Raw genomic sequence first — 21,253 nt, 5'->3', positions numbered from 1 at the left:
CAGTGGGAATGCCACCACATACATGTAGTGTAGTATTCCCCTTGCAGCTAGCATTGCAATAAATTCTAGTAGGTATCTTTCCTGATAGTTCTGTGCCCTATCACAGTAGCATCATGACACATGTATCTGGTTGTCCTATAAATATTTCCACACACATACTTGGCATACTTTTAAAAAAAATTTTAACCTGTGATGGATTAGATTAGACAATGAGTGGTTTTGTGCCTACTCAGAGTCCAGTTGGCAGCTTCTGCTAAGTAGGGATACATTCATCACTAGTCCTCTCAATCCCTGGCTCAATTATTCTAGAAAGGACAAGTCCTCTCACTTTACCACATCAAACAGCAGATTACAGCAATTACCCTCCTGTCTTCTTCTTTCCAATTCTCTCCCAGACCAGTTTAATAGTCAGCCTCCCACTTTCTGGACCCCAAGCATTATCAGGAGTACAAATAGACCCCCTGACCTAACTCTTTTGCTTCACCTTCATCATAGGGTTGCTTGCTTCATTTACAGATAGGCAGCTGAATAAATGTATTGAGCTGTCTGCGTTTAAGCAGAAAATGACACTGATTGTCACTAAATATAATGAGTGCCGCATGCATGTTTCATTGGAACCACAAGCTCAAATTAGCCTGTCAGAATTTGACTGTACCCTGATGCCAGCCTGTCAAGTGACACAATTAGCTCAAGAGAATAAAGAAAAGGCTTGTCAGAGCCATCAAGGCTTTCCACTTGCTCAAGTCCCATCCCTTTGCTCACTGCCTTTATTAAATCTAAATGCATTTTGTATTTGCAGTTAGGTAGATGCTGTCTCTTTGCTCCCTCTTCCTCAACTCCCTCGTTACCACCACTTTCTTATAAAAATCCATCAAATTTGTGCAGAGGAAAAGGAAGCAATTTCTTATAGGTCCCTAAAGTCTAGTGTTGTTTTTTTTTTTTTGTTTGTTTGTTTTTTCAGCAAAATGGAATGTTTACCTGTAGATAAAACCTTATCAGTGGCTCAACTTTGCTTTTCTTGTAGACCACTAAAAAGTATTAGAATAATATTGGATTAGGAGATGAACTGAAAGAGCAGAGACTTCAGGCTGAAGAGCTGTCTTCCTTGTAATTCTCTCTCTCCCCACCAGCACATACAGAAGGGCAGCATTTCTTGTCACATAGAGCAGCAGGGAAGGAAAAAAAAAAAAAAAAAAAAAGTGAAATCAAGTTCTGAATTGCTATCTGTTGCCTCAAGGGCACAGTCGTGCCTAACACAAACTGCAAACTCGCTAATCCCAAACATGTCCAAAACTGACTCAGAGGCTGGCAACTACAAACTGCAGTTAGATCTACAAAGCAGACAGCCTGCTCAGATGGCTCCTTAGCAACAGCTCTTTCTTTCTTCTTTTCCCAAGGACCCTCTTTCAGCATCTTGCCAGCTCTTGGCCCCATTTAGCCCTGACTCCACACCACTTCTTTGTAATTCCAAAGATGCCATAAGGATACCAGCACACTAGCAAAAAGGAAAATAAAAAATAAAATGAAGCCACCAAACCCATGAAAATAAAACAAAACAACAATCCCACAATACTGAAAGGTATCATTTCAGGGTATAGTTTTCCTCTTTTGACCACAAGAATATTCATGCATGCAAAACTGTTATTAATAGAAGTGATTGGTGATCTCTTCCACAGACGAATCTCAGCCATGCTCATGGTAGTTTACAAAATGAGGAGTCACTTGCTGCTGAACATGAAGACAAGGGTACCTTGTGAGATGCTCTGAAAGCTACTCAGAGCTGCCTGACAACTTTTAGGGGATAAGGGGTGGGTATCTGGACCCTCCTATATCCTTGCCAGTGGGATACGAATCCAGCAATGCTAGCTCCTCTACCAGCCTTGTAACTTAGTGGAAGACACTTTCCAGACCATAGTACACCCCACATAACAGTTTTCCTAAGGATCCCATTCCTATAGTTGTATTTAGGAGGGTTTCTTTTCAAGGAAGAAACACCCTAAACATGTCACTACCCCGAGGGCACCTTCAACAGAAGCTAAATGGTAAAAAATAAATTGATTTCATTAAGGGAATAAAATGAAACTTTTAGCTCTGAGACTGAAAAGTAAATCATAGGATCTCACACTGAGATTCCATCTTCACTGCTTCTCTAGTTATGCATGGAAATGCAGGAGTGAGGGATACAACTTTCTTTAACCCACTTATACCTCCCAAACCCTCTTCTGTATAACTTGTGCTGATAAACAATACTTCACATTCTTCTGTAACAAAAAAGACTCCTCATGATAATTTCTTAACTTTACTTTTGAGGTACCTCAGGATCCCAGGGCCCACAACTGGTAGCCTGTTTGCTCCTTTGTGTAGATTTCTGGAAGCTTCTACAAAGGGCAGCTAAACAAAAAACTTCTGTACAAAACAACAGAGCATAACTAGTGCACTAACACTTAAATATTAATTAGACAGGACTGGAATATGGAAACATTTAAAATAAATGTTCATGGTGCTATTATTAAATGCTAAATTTTATGCATACTAAATCATTCTGTATCCTGTTAAAATAGCTTTTTTTTTTTTTTCTGGGGTCTAGGAGATGCATAATTAATATATATATTTTTTTTTCTAGCCATCAGTGCTTAATAATTAAATAGTTCAACTAACATTTAGATGGTAAAAGTAGAAAAGTCTTTGAAAAAAACACTAACATTTTTGTGAAGAGCAAAACTGAGATAAGTCATTTCTATTAGGGATTTTATTATTATTATTATTTATTTTAAAATAGTACGTAACAGTCTCTTTAGGCCTTTCTGATGTATGGAGAGGGGTGACAGCTCCTTTTTTTTTTTCCTCTCTAGCTTCTGAGTATATCACTCAAGTGTTTTCTTGTTGCACTTACAAACTAGGTGCAAGGAACAGCTAAATAAATATAAGGAACTAACAGAAACTTTATGTTTAGGTTGCCTTTGCATTTTATATCAGCCAAAACAGAGATTTGCAATAATAGTTAACACTTCTCACTACAGATTTTTACTACATAGTAAAAACACTGAGCATCATGAGATTGCAAGATACATAACAAGCTAGTGGATGGATGGATGATCCTCAACAGCTGTGGCACATACTCCTTGTCTGCCCTTCTCCCACCAACCTGCTGGTCACACACACAACAGCCTGCAGCATGGCAGCCAAGCAGGCAAAAGCACTGCACACCAAGCTTTTGGGGAAATGAAGCAAGGGGTGCGTGGGCAAGGGTCACGAAGCAAGAAGAAACCAATGCTTGGTATCACAGCCCAGTGCTCATAAACATATCATAAAATATGAGGGTGAAAGAACCTGGCACAGACAGTTCCAGGAGCTTACTGGAGGTGGGAGTCAAAGTCTTGGTGCTGTGAGAAAAGTTAGTTAAGCCTTAAGAGAAAAACTACAGCTTATGTTTGATGTGAGATGGAGAGTATCAGAATGGTGAAAAACGATGTGCAACACAAATGATGACTGGAACAGCATATCAGTTGTATCCTAAATAGAAGGAGAAAAAAAATGGATTTTTGGAAGTAGTTGAAATAGAAAAGAGAGAGCAATTCATGGGGGAAAAAGAAGGAAGTTTTCCTGGGGAAAAAAAGCTTCAAATTAAATGACTCTATACAGAAAAGTACAGATTTCAGCATTAAAACAAAAACAAACAAACAACAAAAAAATGCAGTTCTGCAGTAACTTTCTTATTCCAGGAAACAAGCCATTCCCTCTTTTCCATGCTCTTCAAATTATCACAGCACTGGCATTTCATGGGAGCCCAGCAAGAACCAGCCTGAACTTGAAGAGATGCCACAGGAATACTGCTGCTTTACAACAGGCTCTTCCGGAACTTTTCCCCCCACACCCACTGAAGGAATAAAACAAGCTGATAGCTGAATAATGTAATCAACACCAATTCATTGCCTCATAGTTCAGTAAATTTGCAGAAAATATGGAGTGTGAGGTAAGGTACTTTAGAAAAAAAATCATGGTCTCTGGACAGAAGCAGAGTGGAATTTTTCATGTTAATGAAAATCATATGTACATTGTATTTTATGAATACACAGTTTAAAAACTATTCTTCAGGGTATATATCATGATAGGTACAGAATCCAAAAACTAATGAATATTCTATTCAAAGCATATGGATTTTTAAAACAATCTTTTGAATAAACTCCCATCCAGAAATCATGTTCTTAGCAGGTAAAAGATCCTGCTGTTTTTACTCTCCTGAAAAGCAACACTGACAACAGCTAGTAGCAGGAAGAATTTCATTTTTCAGCACCATGGCTGTTTTCTTACCAGCCTGCTATACCCTACCCTGCCTGTGTTAGGGACGCTGTTTACTTAGTCCTGCAGGTCCCTTCACCAGGATCAGCACCCCCACTTATGGGAAGTTTTGGAGAGAAAACAGTATATTTCCCCAAAGGGGTGGCAAGCAGAAAAGGCCTAGCCACCTCTAAGACAAATGAAATTTATTACAGGCAGCCCCACAGGCTGACACCAGGATTAAGTACTTCTGCTTAATAACAGTTAAGCTACAGAATACAGCATATTTTTAATTTTATAAGATATTTAGAAAAAAAAACTGGGATGGCAACCATATGAAAAAAAGTGCACATGCTTTTAGTATATGTAGCAGAATTATTATTTTTATTTTATTTTTTAATCTTCAGGGCTACGGGGCATTAGTTGCCAATTACAAGCTAACAAACATACAGAGCATTTATTCTGAAAAATAGTTTATAAATATTGTTTCTCTACTGATGATATCATACTTTCACAACCGTCGTGAAACTGTTATCAGAGATTTGTAAATCACCTCCACCAACCTCTTAACTGAAAAACGTGTAACAACCTCTTTCAAAGGAAGCTGATAACATTTCTCATCATAACATAATAATTAGAATGAAATAGAAGTTTTTACAGAATTGTGATGAAGTCTTGAAGGGCACTCACTGGGTTATGTGACTCCAGGACAGAAGCGACCTACCATTACAGAAGGTTACACACACAGACAGAACAATAAAAATACAAAGAGAAGAGGAGGGAAAATAAATAAATAAATAAAAAATGCCACTTCTCTCCGTTCTATCCATATTCTTCAGTTATAGGAACAAGTAACCAACAAGTAAAGCTGGAAAGCACAGAAGAACACTGCTACATAATAGAGGAAAAATGAAGGAAAATCATCTGAATCTGGGAAAAAATATATACATTAAAATACTGCTTAAGATGGGTTTTTCAATGGAATTTGTAACAGTAAAGACAGAATCTGGTATGAATATTCAACAGAAAGGTTGTTTAAATTCTTTAGTTGCATCTATCAAAGTAAGAAAATTGAAAAAAAAAAATCTGCAGTAGAAGTGCAGGGTTTTCATAAGTTTTGTTTTGCATTTATTCTTCATGAGCACCTATCAGTGAATAAAACTCTGACTCTCATTACAAACAAAGCATTTAAACTTTAAAGTGGTATGTTTAGAAATGCAAGAGTTCAGGTCTGATGAGCTGAAGCACGAGCAGAATCACTCAATTCTTTCTGAAAGTCATATTGCATCACATCTGGGAATCACAAACTAACTACCATCAACTCAGAAGTATAGAAAAGGTGACAAGTAAAATCAGAGGTGACTTTTCTCATGCAAGAGGCAAGATTTTGAACTTGTTGAGCATGAAATAGAAGTTTTATTCCTCTGAGCAGACTTATATTGATCTCAGCATTAATCCAATTCATTTCAAGTAGTACTCCCTAAAACAAATTCTCCAAATACATTGTTCCACCTTGTCTTTGATAAATAAACTATTGGTTTACAACATTGCAAAACCACCATCTTAGTGTGTGTAGTAGAGGCAACTCAGAATTCATATGTTGTGAGAAATGCTGATGTTCCAGAGTATGGTTCACCACAATTCAAAGCAAAACAAGAGTTTCCTCAGCAATAAAACAAAACGCATCCTGAATTTTCAACATTTGATATTGCAAAATATTCTAAACAAATTATACATTTCATGACAAGTCAGCAGCAATATACTACAGACTTTACTACAGCTATCAATGACTCAGGTTGATTTTATGCAAAAGCTAAAATATTTCCTCTGTTAGTTAATGAGGATTGAAACAGACGTTTCTTCTTGATCAACATCTCCTGCTTCTATTGTCAATAAATATTTTGACAGAAGCATTAGATTGTTTTATTACAAACAGTAGAAAACCTGAAAAGGAAGATATTTCATTAATTTTGATGACCTCTTTGATGAAGTGACTATTTTAAAAATCGAAATTACACCTCCTGAGTTTCAGCTTTCTATAAAGTTTTAAAATATGATTAAAACCAAAATGCAGTATAATTGAAATATCCCTAACACACCCAAACTTTCTAAGATGGTAATATCACATTTTTAGGACTTCACAAAATAACCCAAACCTCATAAATACCCTCAAATAGGTGCAGTCACTGACAGTGACCATGAGCAGATACCCAGGAAGTAGTATAAGACAAAGGGCATCTATGCCTCTTTTCACGTGCCTGTGATGCACAGCATCCTCTCTTGCTTTCCCACCATTCATGATGGGGTTGTTCCTGAGCCACATGTTGTATCCAAATAATTGACATCCCTCAATGGATTTCTCTTCCAAGAGCTTCCCGTTTCTCCTGACCTCCAAGGCATTCCCTCATTTAGTTGAGGCATACCCTTTTGTTTCCCAAGGATTCATTGCTGCCACTGGTTCCTCAGCCTAGATTCTTACTAATTTGCCTTTCATTTAAAAGCTGGCATTATTACCTCTTGTAATTGTTACTTATTTGATTAAAACTACATAACTTGTTAATAAACAAGATGCTGAAAAATGCAAGTGAATAAAGCCAGCTACTTATTAACTGATGATAAACCATAACATCATAACATGGATATTTCTTTGACACACACCACCCACCCCAGTACCTGTAGTATTGGGCAGGAAAGAATTTCTCCCCTTAGTAGGCCATGCAAGTTAACAATTTTCAAGCTATAAAAGCTTTTATATGAAAAGGCTTATTTTGTTTTCTTGGGGGGGGGGGGGGGGGGGGGGGGAGCAGGGGATTGTTTTATTTTTTAAATAAGCAGAAAAAGCTAAATTTAAAAAAAAAAAAAAAATAGAAAGGCTGATGTAGGAACAAGTTTGACACCTGAAAAAAAAATGTGAAAAACAAACATCAAGTGTTCTCTGATCCTCAGTGAACTGGTTGACAGAAGGGTCTGCAGTTCGTAGCACAATAAGTCAAGCCAACACTTTTTGTATATTATCTTTTTCTGAACATCCATATTGATACCACATCCTGTAAGAAATTTTGTCTTCAGCTAGATCGAATGGCAGCCTCCCACACTTCCACAATACCCTTACCACACCAAAGCCCAAAGGTCTGGAGCTAGCCAGGGCCCATACCCAGAACCAGGCCAGTCCCAGTGGGACTCAGCCACACTTCAATCATCTCTGGTAAAAACTACAAACAGCTCGTCCAAAAGAAAGAGAACCTCTTGGCTGCAGCTGCTGGTACATCAGAGGCTGAAGGTGTAAGATATCCCCAGAAGCTTTTTACTACAGTTAAAATTCTTTCCTGACATTTTATAATTTTTAAGGTTTTATGTTACTGAAGGTACTATTAAGATTAAAGCAATATCCTTTTCAATTCATATAGTCATTCATACAGTTCCTTTCCAAAACAGAAAATGATACTATCATACTGCCTTGAACCTCCAGTTGTACCAAAGTGGAACTCAGTTACCTAAGGGACTACATCTTTCTAGAGTAATCAGATGTTAGACATGCTACAGGTATGAAGCATCTTGGAAAAGAAACAGGTATTTCAGCATGAATTATAATGAACTATCTTCTTGCTTTTACACTTAATGTGGTTTACCAGATACATACAAACAAATATTGGAAGGGGAACATTTTCATGAATGCAGAGTCTAACTGTGCAAGTCCCAGCCATGTGGATAGCGCACCTAAAAACCATTCATGTGAGAAAGGAGGTAGAGGATCTACCCTGCTAAGTATTTCATTTATTTAATCGTACATTATTAGTATCTGCAGTACGGGTGCTTGTCACTTGTTGAACTCAGCAGATCTCTGCTTTAACAGCAAAATAATAGACCAAAGAAATAATTAAGTGCATAAACTAGCATATTTTTCAAACACATTGATTATTTCTAGCACTGGACACGCAGATCCACAGTGAATATTCAGGCTTTTCTCAGTTTTACATGTGCTAGAGCATGGTCCTTCTATTTTATTTAGTGTCCATCCCTTACAAAACCTTTTGTAGGAAGTGCCAGAGAGTATAAACAGATCCTTTAGAATCTCCTTCTGCCACTGTTAATGTTTTATTTTTTACTGATTAGTAATGTTTTCATCCCTACTCATTTCTGGCTAAGCATGTACATACATTAGTAAGAAGTCAATACATTTCCCATATTTCTTCCCTTCCCTGAGGGACCTCAATGCCGACCACAGAATTTTTTCCCTTTGAGGCTTATACATTGTCCTCTTTAAGTGGCTGCTCTTTCTCTCTTTACCATAAGAGCATGATTTATTGTAACTAGTATGAAATCGGGGTTCAGAGACCTCTAATAGCAGGCGATGCTAGCCATGACATGAAATGGAGACACTTTGAAATCATTACTGCTATTTAAATTACTCTCCTTTCATTTTCAGCAAATATGATGTTCTAAAGCCTGGGGTGGACGATTAACTTCTCTGACTGGCATTTTCAATACTAAGAATTCCCGTCAAGTTTAAAGATGAGTATGGGAAAGAACTGGAAAAAAGATTTTAATTGTGCTCACTTCCAGGTCAATAATAAGAACTGCTAAAGGCAGGGATAGCAGAAGAGAACAGGAAAAACGGCCACGACTTGTGAATAGTACTTTAACCCAGCAGTTTGAAGTATAACGGTCCACATACTATTTAGTAATTACTTTGCCTGTGGAGGTTCATTTCTTTTTTTTTTTTTTTTTTCTGCCCCCATAATACATTTGAATTAGCAAGTGGATCACCATCACACAATATTGCTACTACTTGGCAATTGCCAATTCTACTACATGTTACTCATTTCAATGACATAGAAAGGCATATGCTATTTACCCTTAAGCTGCTAAAGCATGCATACACAAGTGATCGCCATTACAATTCTGACACTTCTTTATGTTAGACATGGTGAGAACACCACAGAGACATTATTTGTAAAAGAAATTTGCAAGTTTATAATGCAATCCATGGGGTCTGTTTACACATACACTAGAGAATAGACTTTTACCAAGGGAAGAAAAAAATCCATCAAAAAGCTGAAATTTCCAGTCTCACCAAAAGTGAAATTGTTTTCATGCAGATGTTGCCTGCTGGGAGTTTTAATTAAGTGCCTTGGGGGGTATCTGTAGCAGATATACTGTGTTCCTTGGCCAGACTGCCTGAGTTCCCGAACTGTTCTGCCATTTCCACACTTAACAAGTTTATAAGCTTCATGAAGTTTGGGATCCTATTCCTGTTGGAAGCATCCACACTGGAGAATAAGGGAATGAGAAATAAAATTACAGCTTTCTGGCATATCATCACTAGATAGCCATATATTTTAGCTGACAATATACATTTAAAGGAGCATTTTCATTTTTCCAGAGAAGGTTCAAAGTTTTCTCCTGAGTTCAGGCATTTTTCTCACACACAAAGTAATAGAGTCAAAACAATAAAAGAATAAAGATAGTATTTACTCAATTTTAATACCCATTAAGAGAGACAAGTATTTTTTGTGTATCCCTGGGATTTGCAACAACATTGGTGGGCTGGGTCAGGAAGGGAAATGATTCAGTTGGCTGTCAGGTCTTGGGGGGTGGGGCGGAGGAAAGATTACTCGAACTGCAGACTGCTATCATAATGCTTGGACATCACTGAAGTGATGTCTTGAAACATCATCTTCATCAGTTTTGGGTGTGTAGCAGTCCTTTCCAGATCAGTGAACATTACACTCAGTGGAGTAACAACCAAGAAAAATATATGCACGTTTATTATCTCCCATGGTAATAGCACCATCACTTTTCTTTTCCCCACTGCTCTGGGGTCTCACTGTATGGTTTACTATCAGGTGTTAGAGATGCTTGCTCTAATTAATTTGCAGGCCTATTTTGAGAAGTGCCAGAAACAGATTTTTGACTAGTTTCATATGCCTTCGCAAAAATTACATCTGACTCTATACATAATACCAGGTTTTGCTCAATCATTCATACAATACAAAGAGTGATAGTTAAAACAGAAATACATGAATGTCACTCTAACAAAATATAATTTCATCCTAATTTCAGGCTTCAGTTTGGGGGGAATTTAGACATTCAAAAAGAGAACAATTAATTTGCTGAAACTTTCTTGCACAAATAAGCTTTCTTATATAAATATAGGAGGAGTTATGAATTAATTGCTGTTGTTTCAACTACAAATTTATTGTCTTCCAACAACTACGTAGCTCATACTTTCCAGCAAGCTGGCTGATCTCTCCATTCTTTTGTTTCCCCAAGTCAGCCTGTGAAAATACAGGTAAGAGTTCTGCTTGGGAAATGCATTTTTATTATTTCTCAGTAAATACTTAAATGAATCTCATTCCACATCCAGCATTACTCTGGTGTGGTGGTTTTACCGTGCTGGGCAGCTAAACCCCACAACCGCTCTCTCATTCCCCCTCCGTTAGATGAGGAGGGAGAGAAGTAAAGCAAAGAACAACTCACGGGTTGAGATAAGGATAATTTAATTAAAGGGAGACAGTTATAATAATTAAATAAAGACTATCATGAACTAAACAATTTAAATAAGGGGAAATAAAAGGGAAAGGGGAAAAAGGGAGGAAAACAAACAAACAAAATAAATGAAAGCTACACGGAAGTGCAGAGGAAAGAAATTACTCTCTACTTCCCACAAATGAGCGATGATTGACCACGTCCTTGAAGCAAGGCCTGAACGCACGCAGCCAGTGTTCGAGAGGAGGACCTACGTCTTCTCAACGAGAGCCCACCCCTCCCCTCTTCTTCCTGTTTCCACCTTTTACTGCTGAGTGTGACACCACATGGTATGGAATATCCCTTTGATTGGTTTAGGTCAGCTGCCCTAGTGATGTTTCTCTCCTCACTTTTTTGCCCACCCCCTAGGAGGGTTAGAGAAAGGCCCAATGCTGTGCCACTGCTGCTCAGCAGTAGACACAACACTGGTGTGATAACACTGCTGTTCCAGCTACAAGTACAGAGTACGGCACTGTATGGGCTGCTGCCGGGAAAGTTAACATTCCAGCCAGACCCAGTACATCTGGTCACAGGGTTTAATAAAGAAAGTCTGCAATTATGGATGTGTCTGGTTGCATAGGCTTTACAGTCTCAGAAGTTCTCCCTGTGGCTGCCCCAAGATGACACAAATATGCTGAAAGTGTCCTTATATTCAAATATACTTCAACTTTGCAGCAAATAGCAACCTTTGTTAAGATGCTATTTGAACTACATCCACACCGTTATGTCTCTGTTACAAGAAGTTAATGCAGGACTACAGTGAAGCACCACACACACAAATACATTCTTTTGTATATTTAACAATAGTAGTCGCTTCTTTAGCAGTCCTTCACCATTAAATATCTTGATTGCTACTGTTTAGGCCTGGGACATACTAGTACTTTCATTCTAAGGAATGAAACAGTTTATATTAATTCAGATTGATAGCATCACCCTAGTTACGTAGCCTGAAATGCATAGAATAAACAAGATGATTTAGAGGTTCCTGTAGCCTTACATTTTTAGAAGTAGTTCTGAAGTGCATTTCATCACATTATTATCCAAATTCTGACATGTCTAGCCTCTTGTTTAGTTATAATCATGTGGGTAGTAAGACAAGAAATGCAAGCCAATTTGCAAGGATTATAGTTGTCCAGGTGTCTTTATCACCCTAATCATAGTAGGGATCTGGCATTCAAAGATAAAGCATAGTTGTGTTTAGAAGGTCTGCATTTCCTCTCTGCACACAAGTAATATTTAAAAAAAAAAAAAAAAAAAAAAAAGGTAAGGTTTGCATTTAGCAATACAGACTCTGTAGACATGGAACTTGTGACGGCATCAAAAAGTCTACTGTCTTGGTTTTTACACTGATAAAAATCTGTAGATATAGATACAGATGGCAAGATTATGTTTATGCTCATTTGCATGGTACAAAGATCAGGTCTTAACTTGGACTTATAAAAACAGTGAGTAAAGCAACATCTGGAGTTCTTCACCCAGTGATAGTGTTAGCAGCAGTATACACAGAAATATATTGCTTTATCACCACAAACTAAGCTTCAATTCCAAATTGTTGTGTAAACAAACACTGTAGTCATGGTGTACCAAAGTTGCCATTGTCTTTTCACAGAAGCAGTCAGGAATTTGGTGATCTCTCACACACTGGCAAAATATCAATCCCCCAGCACCAACCCTTCTTGCAGAAGAGATCTTCTGAACATCTCTGCAGATGAGAGACTCAAATCAGTGTCATTTAGAGGTGCTAGACAATACCAGAAAATTATCTTTAAAAAGAGGTTATTCTCCCTGAAGCTCAAATTCCAGTCAACATTATGCATTACTTCACCTGAAAGTGATTATTTAAAAAGCATTACCTGCTCCCTTCTACCAAACAGCCTTAAGGAGCACCAGGAGGCTACTTCAGGAAGTTCTTGTGCTGTTTTGCATTCCATAAAGAGTCATCCAGCCATCCACAGAAGACTGTGGTGGTTCATTAAGCGTCAAGAGATGTAAACATCTCACTGCAGTTAAAGAAACCCCAAGGAAGCTAGTAAACTAGATGAAAGGGGGCAGTCACATGTAGAAATCCTTACAAAGGCTATCCTCCAGGAACAGTGCAAGAAAGCCAAAAGTAATGCATTGTGGCCAGTAAAAGAAATTCCCCCTCCCACATAAAGTCCTGCCCTATAGTCAGAGGAACCTAGGAATTGATGTCTTTAAAAAATAAAAAAAATATACAAGAAACGTCTCTTATTGAAAGCCATACCCTTGCAGAACTCCAGTACAGAACTAAAATTCAACCCAAGTGGTTTAGAACCCTTGAACATCAAACTGGATACAACACACACAACCATGGAATGGAGCAGCTCCATGTCCCTGTGTTATTGCTGAAAAGATCGGTAGAACCCATCTCCAAAGTGATGCAAGTAATTAAATACAACCGCCCAAAAGAGAAAACACATTTGCCTGCTTTTTTACAAGCACTCTGACTTCCCTCTGAAGTGAAAGCTTCTCGTTCACTCCCCTTCTTCCATTATACAAATAGAAGCACACTACACCTTAGCTATATGGGTTTTCTTTTTCTAGTTTCTTTGCATCCCTATTACCTTTGTAATATTTCTAATTTAAATCTTAGTAATTCTTTGGCACCTGAATAATAACTAGTTCATAAAGATTTCAGAGCTTTCTGGATCTTTAGATTCAAATTAGTCACCCCACTCCCACTTTAGTAAAGTGGGACAGGTTTGTGCCTGAACACTCTTAAAACAGTAAAGCATACAAATGTACCTATCCATATATATATATATATGCATGTACGTGTGTATATATGTATATACATATATATATAAAGCCTCCAAAAAGCAGCTTTATAACTTGCATTTATATTGCTTCAGCTTTCAGCAAGCCATGGATTTTTTCATTAGCTCATCTTGCTCTTGACAACTACATATTTTCCCCATATTTTTGGTGGGATTTACATACCTTCAGAACAAAGTTGTTCTCCAGCTTGGTCCAATTTCATATCAAAATCATATCTGCCAGACATACTTGAAGGAAAAACACTATCACAAACTTAAATATATGCAATGCAGGCCTAACACCAGGAAATACTGAAAGTAATCACACTACTCTTCATTTGTGTTACCATGTTTCCCAGGTGCTGTTGCCCTTTTATCTGACACAGCTGAAGCTTCCCTGAAGAAAGCCCACGGGCCAGTTGGAGGCATGGGCAGTCCCAGAAGGTAGTCAGGATAATTGACTATCCATGCCTGTGACCCCTGAAATAGTGAGGAGGGAGAAAGCAAGAAGAAAGTGCACGTGGGTAGGATCAAATACCTGCATGGAGAAAGAATCATTTGCAGGTGTCAGGAGGAGTTGCAGAGCAAAAGTTTTAAACCTCGGATGGATGGAAGGAAGAAAATAGAGGAGGGATATCCTAGGAGAAGAGAAGAAATTTACCCTCTCGGTAAATAAGTTCTTCCTAATATCCAACCTAAACCTCCCCTGGCGTAACTTTAGCCCATTCCCCCTCCTCCTGTCACCAGGCACATGGGAGAACAGACCAACCTCCACCTTCCTACAGCCTCCTTTAAGGTACCTGTAGAGGGCAATAAGGTCACCCCTGAGCCTCCTCTTCTCCAGGCTGAACAAACCCAGCTCCCTCAGCCGCTCCTCATAAGACTTGTTCTCCAGATCCCTCACCAGCTTTGTTGCCCTTCGCTGGACTCACTGGAGCCCCTCAATATCCTTCTTGTAGCGAGGGGCCCAGAACTGAACATAGTACTTGGGGTGCGGCCTCACCAGAGCCAAGTACAAGGGCACAATGGCTTCCTTAGTCCTGCTGGCCACGCCATTTCTTGTACAAGCCAGGATGCTGTTGGCCTTCTTGGCCACCTGAGCACACTGCTGGCTCATATTGAGTCGACTAGCCACCAGTACTCCCAGGTCCTTCTCTGCCAGACAGCTTTCTAACCACTCAGATAGCTTTTCCAACCATCTTCAAACTTCCAGCTCTAGAGGAACGCTTTGGCTGCAGCCTAAAAGCCACGTGCACGTAAGCTGCTGCAAGCCAGCCAACCTTCTTCCCATGACCTGCCAGGAAACAGCAATGTAGGCACGTAACCAAATTAAAGCCAAAACTTGCAGCCCAGTCCTTGACCTGAATAGTGAGTGAGGATCCGGAGCCTGGCATTTATGCATGATAGCTTCTACGCAGCCAAAGTAAATACACCCCGGGTGCCCTGAGCTGGAGGACCACGATGGTGGGAATGATCAGCTCCCAACTGACCCTGAACATGTGCGGGATTTGCTGCTCCACCTGGATCTATACAAGTCCGTGGGACCAGGTGGGATTCATCCCAGGGTGCTTAAGGAACTGGCTGATGCCATCGCAGGACCTCTCTCAATTATTTTTCAATGATCTTGTGAATCTGGAGAGGTCCCAGTGGACTGGAAGCTGGCAAATGTCGTACCAATTTTCAAGAAGGGCAAGAAAATAGACCGTGGCAACTACAGGCCTGTCAATCTCACATCAGCGCCTGGTAAAATTCTGGAGAAGATGATCCTTGAAGTTCTTGAAGCGCACCTGGGGGACAATGCAGTCATTGGTCCCAGCCAACATGGGTTCATGAGGGGTAGGTCCTGCCTAACAAATCTGAATTCCTTTTATGATAAGATCACCCATCTAGTTGATCAACGGAAACCAGCTGACGTGATCTTTTTGGACTTGAGCAAAGCTTTTGACACGGTTTCCCGTGGGATCCTACTGGACAAAATGTCCAGCATACAACTTAACAAACACATCATACGGTGGGTGAGCAATTGGCTGACAGGCAGGGCTCAAGGGCTTGTGGTAAATGGGGCCACATCAGGCTGGCGCATGGTCACTAGTGGGGTCCCTCAAGGCTCCATTTTAGGGCCAGTCCTCTTCAATGTTTTTATAAACGATTTAGATGTAGGACTAGAAGGTGTTTTGAGCAAATTTGCTGATGGCACCAAACTTGGAGGAGTTGTAGACTCAGATGAGGGTGGAAAGGCCTTGCAGAGAGATCTGGGCAGATTGGAGAGCTGGGCGATCACCAACCGCATGAAGATTAACAAGAGCAAGTGCTGGGTCCTGCACCTGGGATGGGGCAACCCTGGCTATACGTACTGACTGGGTGATGAGATGCTGGAGAGCAGCCCCGCAGAGAGGGATCCGTGGGCGGTGGTAGACAGCAAGTTGAACATGAGCCAGCAGTGTGCCCTGGCAGCTAGGAGGGCCAACCATATCCTGGGGTGCATCAAGCACGGCATTGCTGGTCGATTGAGGGAAGTGATTGTCCTGCTCTACTCTGCGCTGGTGCGGCCTCACTTCGAGTACTGCATGAAGTTCTGGGCACCACAGTACAAGAAGGACATTAAACTGCTGGAGAGTGTCAAGAGGAGGGCAACGAAGATGGTGAAGGGCCTAGAGGGGAAGCCGTATGAGGAGCGGCTGAGGTCACTGGGCCTCTTCAGCCTGGGGAAGGGGAGGCTGAGGGGGGACCTCATTGCAGCATACAATTTCCTCGCATGGGGGAGTGCAGGGGCAGGTGCTGACCTATTCTCCGTAATCACCAGTGATAGGACCCACGGGAACGGTGTTAAGCTGAAGCAGGGAAGGTTTAGGCTGGACGTCAACAAGAGGTTCTTCACCGAGAGGAGGGTGGTCGCACACTGGAACAGGCTCCCCAGGGAACTAGTCACTGCACCAAGCCTGTCTGAATTTAAGAAGTGATTGGACTGTGCACTTAGTCACGTGGTCTAAACTTTTGGGTAGACCTGTGCAGTGCCAGGAGTTGGACTTGATGATCCTTATGGGTCCCTTCCAGCCCAGGATATTCTATGATTCTATAAATAGTGTAGTCAGAGGTCATGGGGCTAGATTTAGAAAAGTCCTGCATAAAGAAGGGATCTCAGAGAATAAAATGTAAATAACATTAATATCAAGAAAAGGAATTCTGATTGCTAAATTCTTTATCTGTCATGACTAGACAGATGAGAATCTATAATGGCAAGTTTGCCTTTAAGGTCATTTTCTTTTTTATTCATTTCTTTTATTTATTTGTACTTATTTTTTTAACAGGCTCTGTACTAATTTTGCTCACAGAATGACTAACAGAAACATGACCCTTGGGCACCTTTTGTAGTTAATTCATTAGGTCAACTGTAACCAATAAGCCCCTTGTCAGGTTAATTCTACTAGTGATAAGGAGAAATAGACCTTAAAACTTTGAAGCCAGGTAGACGAGCTTATTCCACAAGGTCTCTTGGCTCCACCCTTGTTAAGTGAAACCTGCCAGGTGTGGGTCATTTGGCCTTTGCTACATAGGAAGCCTGAGGATGTGTGGGGGAATTACCTCCCCAGGAGAGACTGAGGCTTGGGTAGCCTAGGACATTTTTCTCTTGTGGTGAATCAGGCTCAGTGTTCCCTACTAGGCTGCTTTTCCTTCATGATTTCTGCCCTCTCTGTGAAATAGTTTTAAAGACTTTATGAGCTAGTTACATTGGTGGTGCCTTCTTCAGAAAAACGCTGGTGGCACTATTTCACTGCAAAGCACTTTGGAAGTGACTCGAGTTCAGAAGACAGCAGGTAAGTGTTCCTGGGTTCTGTGGTTGTTACTGTTGAGGAGTTTGAGTACTTCCTTCACCTTATCTGTTTTCTGTGAAATTACTTAGGTGGATTCTAAACTCCCTTCCAAGCACTGGAGGAAAAAAAAAAAAGGCCTCAGAAACCCAAGTACACACAGGTCAGCCTGACGTTGAAGAAGGTTCTTAAGTATTTGGAAGATTGAAAAACGGGCTGTGTGAAAAAGGTGCCTTAACGTGAATGCAGATTTTGACTTGTGGTAAGTAGAAACAGGTTGGGATGGATACTGGTGGAAAGATTGCTACTTTGACTAAGTGGAAATCATGAGAATGTGCTGTTTATTATAAAAGAAATACGGTTTTCACAATATGCAGGTCAAAAGCAGTATGAAGAAAGTCACAGAATCACAGAATTCCTAGGTTGGAAGAGACCTCAAGATCATCGAGTCCAACCTCTGACCTAACACTAACAGTCCCCACTAAACCATATCCCTAAGCTCTACATCTAAACGTCTTTTGAAGACTTCCAGGGATGGTGACTCCACCACTTTCCTGGGCAGCCTGTTCCAATGCCTCACAACCCTTTCAGTAAAGAAGTTCTTCCTAACATCTAACCTAAAACTCCCCTGGCGCAACTTTAGCCCATTCCCCCTCATCCTGTCACCAGGCACATGGGAGAATAGACCAACCCCCACCTCACTACAGCCTTCTTCAAGGTATCTGTAGAGAGCAATAAGGTCACCCCTGAGCCTCCTTTTCTCCAGGCTGAACAAGCCCAGCTCCCTCAGCCACTCCTCATAGGACTTGTTCTCCAGGCCCCTCACCAGCTTTGTTGCCCTTCTCTGGACCCGCTCAAGCACCTCGATGTCCTTCTGGTAGCGGGGGGCCCAAAACTGAACACAGTACTCGAGGTGCGGCCTCACCAGAGCTGAGTACAGGGGGACGATCACCTCCCTAGCCCTGCTGGTCACACTGCTTCTGATACAAGCCAGGATGCCGTTGGCCTTCTTGGCCACCTGAGCACACTGCTGGCTCATATTCAGCCGACTATCCACCATCACTCCCAGGTCCTTCTCTGCCTGGCAGCTCTCCAACCATTCCTCTCCCAGCCTGTAGCTCTGCTTGGGGTTATTGCGCCCCAGGTGCAGGACCTGGCACTTGGCCTTGTTGAACTTCATGCAGTTGACCTCAGCCCATCGGTGCAGCCTATCCAGATCCTCCTGCAGAGCTTTCCTACCCTCAAGCAGATCGACACACATGCCTAGCTTGGTGTCATCTGCAGACTTACTGAGGGTGCACTCAATGCCCTCATCCAGATCATTGATGAAGATATTAAAGAGGACCGGCCCCAGCACCGAGCCCTGGGGAACACCACTAGTGACTGGCCTCCAACTGGACTTGACTCCATTTACCACAACTCTTTGGGCTCGGCTATCCAGCCAGTTTCTAACCCAACGAAGCGTGCGCCAGTCCAAGCCAAGAGCAGCCAGTTTCTTGAGGAGAATGCTGTGGGAGACGGTGTCAAAAGCCTTGCTGAAGTCAAGGTAGACCACATCCACAGCCTTTCCCTCGTCCACCCAGCACGTCACTTTGTCATAGAAGGAGATCAGGTTTGTCAAGCAGGACCTGCCTTTCATAAACCCATGCTGACTGGGCCTGATCGCCTGCTTGCCCTGCAAGTGCTGCGTGATGACTCTCAGGAGGATCAGCTCCATGAGCTTCCCTGGTACTGAGGTCAAACTGACAGGCCTGTAGTTTCCCAGGTCTGCCCTCCGGCCCTTCTTGTAGATGGGCGTCACATTTGCTAGCCGCCAGTCAACTGGGACCTCCCCCGATCCCCAGGACTGCTGATAAATGATGGACAGTGGCTTGGCCAGCTCCTCTGCCAGTTCTCTCAGTACCCCGAGTCTGCTGTCTTCCCTTCAGGCCTGGGTCTCAGCTGGAGACTATTTCCTGAACAGGTCCAGCAACTTGAAGAGAATTGAGCTTGCTCCCAAGCTCTATGAACCAGAGTCTCAGCTATCAGGGGTAAGAGTCTATCTGTGCAAGAAAGACGACATCAGAATAGAGGCGCAGAATAGCATACACAAATGTTAGAAACAACCAAAGGTGACAATAAATATTTTCTTTAGCTATAAATACCAGCCTAAGTATGTAAAAGCTTTATTAACATACAGTGTTGCCAAATTTTGGATGATTCAGAGGAAAAAGAAACAGCAACTTAATCCATTAAAAACAGACTCAAAATGTAAATAAACCATGTGGCAGCATGCTTACTAGTTAGTCATGAGTTAGGAACTGGGAGACAGTGTGAGAACTCTTCCCAATCTACTACATGATCCAGACCAAGTTATTTAACTCCTATTATTTATCTGTAACATAGGTTTATTACCCATATGTCAGCATGGTGAAAGTTAATTGATGTGTTTCTTTTTTTTTTTTTTTTTTTTGCTAGAGTCCCTGATGAGAGGTGATTCGAAAATAATATCACATTCACCTTCTGGGATCCCCTATATTTATTTCATAAATGCAATAAAGAGAAATTCAGGGTTACAAGAATTATTAAAAATTTGCTGTAATAATTAGTGATTCCAAAATGCACATTCTAGTTCACAAAATATCAATAATTACTCATATGCTAATATAGAACATTTCTGGGTTAATGGCAGTCTTATACTGAGAGACTAATGCATACATTTTTACCAGAAGAAAGTTCAAATCACATTTCTATCCTTTCCCCTGCTGTGATTTTATTGAAATGATCTACAAGGCTCCAAACCACAGGGAGAGAGAGAAAAAAAGAGATAAAATATGGAATCTGGGGCTTTGTGGTTACTGTATTCTACTTTACCATCCTAAAGTATATTCCTGGGAAATCACAGCTGCTCCCACTTTTCCTTCTCTAAAATAAGGACATGGGAATTGGCACCATGGACCCAAATTGAGGAAGCATTTTCCACAGAACTCTGTCTCCAGCAGTGAGCGGCACCATATGTTGCTATATGAAGTCCCCTTTCTACTCAATAGATTAGATAGATAGATTAGATTCTGGCTTACTTCCAACTTCCTTTCTGTTTTAAACATGATTTGTTATAATTCTGACTACTCTTGTTACCTGTAGAAATTCCTATCCTTCTCACACTTCTTGGTGACAATATCATTCCATGGCAGGTTTCCACAGTCAACTGAAATCTTGAGTGGCAAACTGTGAAGATAGTATACTCTATTCTCTATTCTCTATTCCTTTTTCATTGTGGCTTGTTTAATTGCTCTCTAACATGGATGGCAAAAGAACACAGTTTCAAACAAAAAGTAGTTCACTAAAAGGTGGGAGAAAATGCTGGGGGGATATTCTCTTAATCATTCCTTTTCTTGTGTTCTTCCTCAGGGGACAGAATAAAGGATCTACATGTCAAAAATAAACACAAGAAGAAATAGAGTATTTTGAAATACAACTCCTAGGACAAGCTAGAATCCTTCTGTGAGATGTCTATGTGTTAAAAACAGGGACATTAATGCCTCAACAGCATATCCCATAGGAGTACAATGTGACTACTTTGGATTTGGTCTTTGTGTGTATCTAGTACACAGAAGGAAGCAGATTTTTTTTTTATTTTCTTAGTTCTGGCAGCTACAGGTTTTTATGGATCTGCACCTAAAGAAAGGAAAACAAACAAACAAACACACACCTAACAAGTCAGCTCTAAGAAGTAACTTCTCCAGCCTGACACCTTGCAAAGTCACTTACTACAGTGACAACCTATTCGTGAAATTTGATGAAACCACCTTATTAAAAAAAAAAAAAAAAAAGTAATTGAAATAGCCATTAAATTTTCTCAAATAATAAAAGGCTTGAAGA

Source organism: Aythya marila (genome assembly GCF_965140915.1).
Source record: "Aythya marila genome assembly, chromosome: 3".
Classification (NCBI taxonomy): Eukaryota; Metazoa; Chordata; class Aves; order Anseriformes; family Anatidae; genus Aythya; species Aythya marila.
Note: the sequence above shows the minus strand (reverse complement) of the source record.